This window comes from Topomyia yanbarensis, chromosome 2 (genome assembly GCF_030247195.1).
Source record: "Topomyia yanbarensis strain Yona2022 chromosome 2, ASM3024719v1, whole genome shotgun sequence".
Taxonomy (NCBI): domain Eukaryota; kingdom Metazoa; phylum Arthropoda; class Insecta; order Diptera; family Culicidae; genus Topomyia; species Topomyia yanbarensis.
The window spans coordinates 134,071,613-134,079,240 of record NC_080671.1 but is presented as its reverse complement, the minus strand read 5'-3'; the positions used below and the strand labels follow the sequence as shown (position 1 = coordinate 134,079,240).

The following is a 7,628-nucleotide window of genomic DNA, read 5'->3' as shown; positions in this document are numbered from 1 at the left end:
CATTTTTGCCATAATTAGTACGAGACACTGGAAGACGGACAAAAGAGTAGGAACGAAGGTTTCGGAGGCGAATATCAATGTTGAGAAGACGGAGTAAATCAGGGCAGTCAATGCGAGACAATAACAGATCAGAGACAAAAGACGCTTTGGTCACATTGCGGCGCAAAGACAGTGTTTCAAGACCAATGAGGTTGCAACGATCTTCGTATCTGGGCAGATTGTAGGGATCGCTCCAAGGCAGGTGGCGCAGCGCAAAACGCACAGATTTACGCTCAATACTCTCGATGCGTTGAATGCTGTTCTTGTAGAAAGGAGCCCAAACAACGGCGGCGTATTCCAGTGTGGAACGAACGAGCGAGCAGTACAACGTTTTTAAGCACTGTACGTTAGTGAAATGCTTAGTAACCCTATAAATAACTCCTAGATTACGCGAAGCCTTAGACGAGATAAAAGCAATGTGATCCTTAAATGTAAGCTTTGAATCCACAAGAACCACTAAATCTTTCACTGTAGTTTCTCTTTTTAATTTGTTTTGCAAGATAGTGTAGTCGAATGTTACGATGGAGCGTTTTCGTGCAAACGTAATCACAGAACACTTCGAGACATTCAAAACCATCCTGTTAGTCATGCACCAATTAGCGAAAATGTCTAACTGAGATTGCAAAAACAAAGCATCAGAGTAACTTTTAACTATATGGAATAACTTATAATCATCGGCATAAGACACCTTGAAGCACTTAATCAATGAATCCAGATCGTTTATGTATAGAAGGAAAATATAAGGACCGATATGGCTGCCTTGAGGTACGCCGGACGTTACGTCGAAGGATGAGGAAAAATGATTCCCGATTTTAACAGACATTTTACGGCCTGACAAGTAAGATGGAAGCCATTGGTTGATTTTATTGAAGGCGGCCGACAGATCGGTGTATATTACATCAGCCTGCAATCGATCCTGTAGCGAGCGAGCGATAAATGAGGTGTAGGCTACTAAATTAGTGCAAGTAGATCGCCTGGGAATGAAACCGTGTTGAGTTTCTGAGATGTATCTAGAACAACAATGTGTCAAAAACTCGAGAACGATGAGCTCCAATCATTTCGATAGTGCACATAAAGATGCGATTCCTCGGTAATTGGGAACTTCGCTTTTGAATCCTTTTTATAAACCGGAAAAACGTAAGATGATTTCCAGATGGTAGGAAACACTCCGGAACTTAACGATATATTGAAAACGACGGACAGAGGTAGGCAAAGCGACGACGAGAATTTTTTAATGATAGATGATGGGATTCCGTCAGGTCCAGGAGTGTTAGAACACTTGAGTTTTGTGCAAGCTTTTTGTACAATATCGGAAGATATCGTGAAATGAGGTCCAATACTAGTCCTACGGGGAATGTTGTCGGCTGCTGCGGAGACTTGTTGATTATTAAGAGTATCATTGGTAAAAACACTGCTGAATTGTTGGCGAAATAACTCACAGATGTCCGGCAATGAAGTCGCTTCTAAATCACCCAGCGACATAGAAGTGGGTAAACCTGACTCACGCCTCTGTTCATTAACGTAATTCCAAAACTTTTTTGGATTGTTACGAAGGTGGCTCTGAATACGATGAAGGTAGGAATTGATTTAAGAAGATTCTGATTCTTTAGCATATCGGTTCGGTATTTCGAAAACTTTTTTAGAGCTGACCTTTTGGCCAATTTAAACTTTTTTAGTGTACGATTCGACCATGGAGGATATTCACAGCCATGATTGAGTTTTTTAGGAGTAAACTGGTCGATAGCATAAATCAGTACGTTCGAAACAATTTCAGCCGCTGCGTTTGCATCAGATTGTGGCAAGATTTCATTCCAATTGATGCGAGACAAGAAAAGGTGCATTCCTCGAAAATCTGTCTTGCGATAGGCATATGTCAGTTTCTCAGTGGTATCTTCGAATGTACAAGGTACACATTTTCGGAGAAAACAATGAAGAGCAGGGTGGTGTTGGCATAGTTTAACGAGAGGAGCTGGAGCACGACAAACGGCAAAGTGATCGGAGAGCTCCTGGCTTCCAAAGCAAAGATCCAAAATACAGTTGTTGTCATTAGTGACGTCACATAGTTGAACTAGCCCCGCGGTGCTGTAACCGTCGAGTAGCTGAGTGATACACGTGTTAGTTGATGAGTGTGATGAGTCTGGGTACAGAAATGATGTATTATTGCGAACCCAATTAATGCCGCTAAAGTTGAAGTAGTTGATTGTAATATATTTGCAGTGTCGACAGAAACAATAAACTTCATCAATTAAATTAAAATAAATTTAATTCAGTTAAAAATGCGGGCCCCCAAAACAGACCCGGGCCCCAGGGTAGTTGCCCCCCCTGACCCCCCCTCTCGTCGGGCCTGCCTACATATTTCGGCTTGCGGCACGAAGCCTTTGCGGGATGCGTTGAGCTTCTGGTAGAACTTCCGTGTATCTTGAGAACGGCACAGCAGTTCCATTTCTTCGCACTCCGCTTCTTCTAGGCGGCGTTTTTTCTCCCGGATGAGGCGTGTCTGCTGCCTCCGCTTCTGTTTGTATCGTTCCACATTCTGTCGGGTTCCATGCTGCAGCATGACCGCTCGCGCTGAATTCTTCTCCTCCAAAACCGCTCTACCGTCTTCGTCGAACCAATCGTTCCGTCGTCTCCGTTCCTCGTATCCGACAATGTCCTCAGCTACGTTGTTGATGGCTGCTTTAGTTCTGCGTTATTACTTGAGTAATAGGAGTAGTTCTTAACACTTACTATATATTAGACTGGTTCAATTTTTGACTTTTAGCTCCACCAGGCTGTACTGATTCCTTTGAAGTCATGCTGCTTCTTTAGTTAATAACTTTTCTCAGCGAATTTTCACAATCTTACAATGATCCTCGAATGTGTTCAGTAGAAGAATACCTTTAGAAATATATAGTGTTCTCATGAATTGATTGATGAGGTGAGTTTTTAAGATTTTTTGTTCAATTTTAACCGATTTTCCATACTAATTTCCATATTAACTTTGAAATTTTTGGAGGGCCCGTAGACACAACCGATCGGTACCAAAATTTGCACAATTACTAAGGGCCATAAAAGGGATCAGTAGAGCCTGGTGGAGCTAAAAGTCAAAAATTGATCCAGTCTACTATATATAGTAGGTTGGGTAATAATGGGTTAAGAGTTATTCTTGATATAAAGACAGGATGGAATTCTATCTATTACATGATTGAAAGATATTTGAAACTGAGAGAACTTCTGGTTGAATTATGAATGAACGATATCGGTAGTCCTCAAATGGCAACTTCTGGTGAGATGAAAATTTTAAAACTGTATAATATACTGCTCAGACCGTTTGAGTTTGATACGAACACCTTAAAAAAAACTAAATTTAATTTTCATACTTGGGTCAGGCACTTTTGAAGCCACCCTCGTAGCTTTGGAAGCATCTCATTTCTAATTTTAATGTTACGAAAACAGCAATAGTTACTATTTTCTCAATTCTACCTTCATTATTCAATTTTGCTTCCTAGTTTTGTACCCAGTGCTCACGATTGCACCAGGTGGAATTCGCTAACATATTTCTCTCACTGAAATCTATGTAAGCGCATGGGTACCGACTGTAAAGTGCATGTTTTCGATGAGATTTAAATTTAAATTCTGACCATCACTTGGGTAAAACGGGGAAAATGCGCGGTCAACGTTGGGCGCTACATGGAAAGCAGTTACACAGACGACAGTAACAAAAGATTCAGATGAATATTCTGAAATTTCGCACCAAACGCAATTGTTTTTATTCAAATGGATTAGTATTATTGTGGTTGCGGTTTTTTCCTCTTCAGCAGCGGATTCTAAATGTATAAAATGCAAAAAAAAGTTTGGACCTTCTGTTTCTATAGACAAACGATAGTAGAACTAGTGCGATGTTCCTACTGACACTGAAAATTCTAATCGGTCGGGACTCGAACTTATAACGATTGGCTTATGAGATCAGAGTCTTAGCTTGGTTCCGTCAGACAAGGACGAAATAGTTTAGTTGTAAATCAATATTGAAACATCGGAATGCAATAATAAGTATTCTGTACACTCAGCAGTAATGTTTTAGAAGGCAGGTTGAGAGAGAGGTAGATGTAAAATAATGATGGTCTTTCACCTGTGCATTGAAATAACTATGCAATTGTTGCTTTGCAGTTCGAACAACTTCAATCTATTTTCCATGCAACACCCGAGCTTGAGTGGTGAGCATGTATGAAACAATTTATCACGAACCTGTCAAAGTGCTGACTGGTGGCACTAATGATAGTTATAAATCTCGATTGATGGGAGTAGCGAACGGGTGCAGTTTCATATAACTCACAGCAGTAGGTGTACATCAGGCAGGTGTGTGCAACAAGAAAATTTTGCTGACTTGATGGTAGGAAAAGTTCTTCACCAACCAGGTAGAGGCGCGTTTCTGGAAATGCTATTTTCAGTCCCGCTTGGAAGACAGTTTACTTGATGAGCATTTCCCCTTGGCAGATAGATACAGTCACGTCTAAGAGGATTTGGGAAGGGGAAGTGTAAGGCAAGGTAAGTGATGGACAACGGTTGTGGCAAACGCCAAAAGTCATCAACTCACTCAATCTCGCTCTGGCGTTGCAGAAGGGCGTTACATCTGAGGGTTCGTTCGCCATCGCCGAAGTGTAAATAGTTAAAAGTTGAAGTGGAAAAGTTTCCTGCTGACGGATGGTAACGGGTTGCTTTTAATTGGAATGAGCTTGGAATTTTCATTTTCTGTTTCAGTACCGGTGCACTGTTGCTGGGGATGGAATGCCGGTGCAACTTCTTTCTTCGTTTTTGCCACGGCTAGTCAACACTGGAAGAAAGTGGAAAGGACTTGATACCTATATTCTATCTATTGATTTTATGCAATGAGGAGCACTTGGTTCTTTTCAATTAATGTTACTGTTTCAAAGTATCGTTTCAGTTCATCCATCGAATGGAATCGGAGGCTATGATGAAATAGTATACTGTCTTCAATACTTAGTGGTTTATGATAGTTTGGATTTGGAGTAAGTTTCATTCTCGTCGGCAGACAGCACTTGCACTTACTGGGTTCGGTACTCGAAGTGTAACCAATTTGAAAGGACATAAATTCGGTTTGGAATATTATTTTTGTTTAATTCAAGGTACAAAATGTGTGAAAATAATCAAAAATTCAGAATCAATTCACTTTTAGTCGACATGACCACCTTTTACCTTGACTATGGCCTTGCGACGGTCGAACTTGAATCGCAAGCTGCTCCGGTATTTTGGCCCACTCTCAGTGAGAACAATTCATTGGATTCGCGTCTAGTGAATATCAGAGCCATTGTGTTGTCAAAATGAAGCTCTGAACGTTGGTTTTTAGCCATTCTTGGTTCATTCGCGCATTGTGAGATGGTGCCAAGTCTTGGTATAACGACCATGGTCTGCGACTGAAATGTTTGTCTACCCACGGCTTCAAAGTGGCTTGCGGAACACATTTTCTTTGACGCCAGGAACGATAAAAACGATTGGAGAGAGCCCATCTGCTGTTACAACGGTCCAAATAGTAGATACAGAACACTACATTAGGATTGTCGCTGGTGTTCCCATTGTTTTCGCTTCGAAACATGTTTGTTTTGTTTTCGCTATACATCTGTCAATGTACCGCACGTCTCTCTGGTAAAAGTATTTGGACCACATTCTTGGTACACGCAAAAAAAATTTGGCTTGTTTGTAACAACACACTGTTTAGTGGAGGTTCAAATTGGTAAAATGCAGAGTTTTGCATATTTTTTCTGTTTCTTTTATACTGCTGTGATTTTTATGCATTCAAGACCAAAAATCTTGAGCGTTTTTTCAAAACGGTATATCTGCAATGAGTTACTCTCTTTGTTCACTTTCTCTTCTGTTAATAATTCGGTCACTTTAACATTTATCCCTCAGCTCTTTGCATAATATGCTAGTTAAAACCACCGTCTTTCGATCTGTACTGTAAAATAAGTGAAAAGTGTTATAGTGACGCCGTAAAAATCGAAAGAGAAAGTAAACAAAGAGAGTAACTCATTGCAGATATGTCGTTTTGAAAAAACGCTCAAGAAATGTTCATTGCATAAAATTTTCAGCAGAAAAACGAGAGGCAGAGAGAAAAGTGATATGAAATTTGCTATGAATCAAATTTCTGTGTGGCATACTATTATAATTTTGATGCACAGTACATGAATTTCAATAGTTGTCACTTGATATTTATGTGTGACAGATAATTTTTATGTGCAGAAAAAAATTTCAAAAAATCATCTGTGAAATCAATAGATTCAATATAGCGATTTTTCTCGGTGTAAATTTTTGGCTGTTATTTTTATGAAATGAAAGAGTTTGTATATGCCACACAAAGAAATAAAAACTAAATAAAATTCAGTACAGGTTTAGAGAATTTGTGCAATCTAATTAATGAAAATACACCAGCCAAGAATGGCTATTGCTTTCGCTGGATAAAAGACACAAAAATGATTAGTCGCTATGAAACGACGATAGAGGAATTTTTTTGCTTTTGTCTATTTGGCCCATTTGGCAGATATATACCGGAATCAAAATAATGATGTTCCTACCACTGATGCCAGCGACAATCCGTATCTAGTGTTCTGTATCTACTGTCCAAACCATTATTTGTGGTGGATGCTGCCTTCTGGTGGACAACCTTTGACTCAAATTCTCATATGAATGGTGGGTCAAGTAAGGCTATTGTTTTGAGAGTTTACGAATTGTTCAATTTGAAACAAAAAAATGTCAGAAAACACAGTGTTCGGAATGTGACCACTTTCGGCCAAGCAAGTCACTTCTTCCACTAGCCACTAAGTAGAATTGGAAATAAAGAAAATTAAACAATTTGTCAAGTTAGTGGCTACGGTAGGGTATTCAAATGAATGGTGTCAAGATTACATAATTTCGAAACAATCAGCTTTGAAAGGTTTAGCATCATCGAAGAATTTTCCAACGTAAAAGGTAAAATGTTTTTGTTGATTAATCATTCCAGATGAATGCATTAACACTTCAAACGAATTTAGTTAGAGACTTGGTGTCTTCGGCAAAGTTTTCGAGAATGTTATAGCATATAACTTGGTTGAAAATATGAATTCTCCAAGTGTTCCGGGTATCGAGATATGTTGCGGTATTTGCAAAAGAGAAATACTTTCAAAACAAGTTATTCTGTTATTACTGCATATGAACAATCTCATCTGCTATTTAAAAAAATTAAAATGTAAATTTTATCCAAGTTATGTGTCTGAAGCATACAGTTATATTGGGAAAACCGGATATAAGAAATGTTCGTAAATATTGTTTTATATCTCGATATGATGCATACATATCTTCAATAAAGATGTGTTAAATGAAATTCCCAACAACTTTGCTGAAGACACCACGTATTACGAGTATTGCTAGGAGAATTTATCACTAAAATGGCAGCTCTCGTAGACATGCTCCAGATGCGCATAACATGCATCTTTCCTCGGGTCTCGCCTCTCGAAGGCAGTGCACATTGGTAATGTTGTAGTTGAAGTAATGGTCTTTCATCTACATTACATATCCTTTCACTGATCGCCTGCAACGTGTTCATACGTTGGCGCATCTTG

General features: G+C 39.3%; 1 long non-coding RNA gene across 1 annotated transcript; it reads left to right on the top strand.

The window, feature by feature from the left end:
* The first annotated feature begins 4,426 nt into the window (after positions 1-4,426).
* Positions 4,427-5,171, top strand: LOC131678942 (uncharacterized). The gene is made up of 3 exons (XR_009303764.1): positions 4,427-4,563; positions 4,636-4,722; positions 4,777-5,171. It is a non-coding gene; the product is annotated as an uncharacterized LOC131678942 (long non-coding RNA).
* Positions 5,172-7,628: the final 2,457 nt, after the last annotated feature.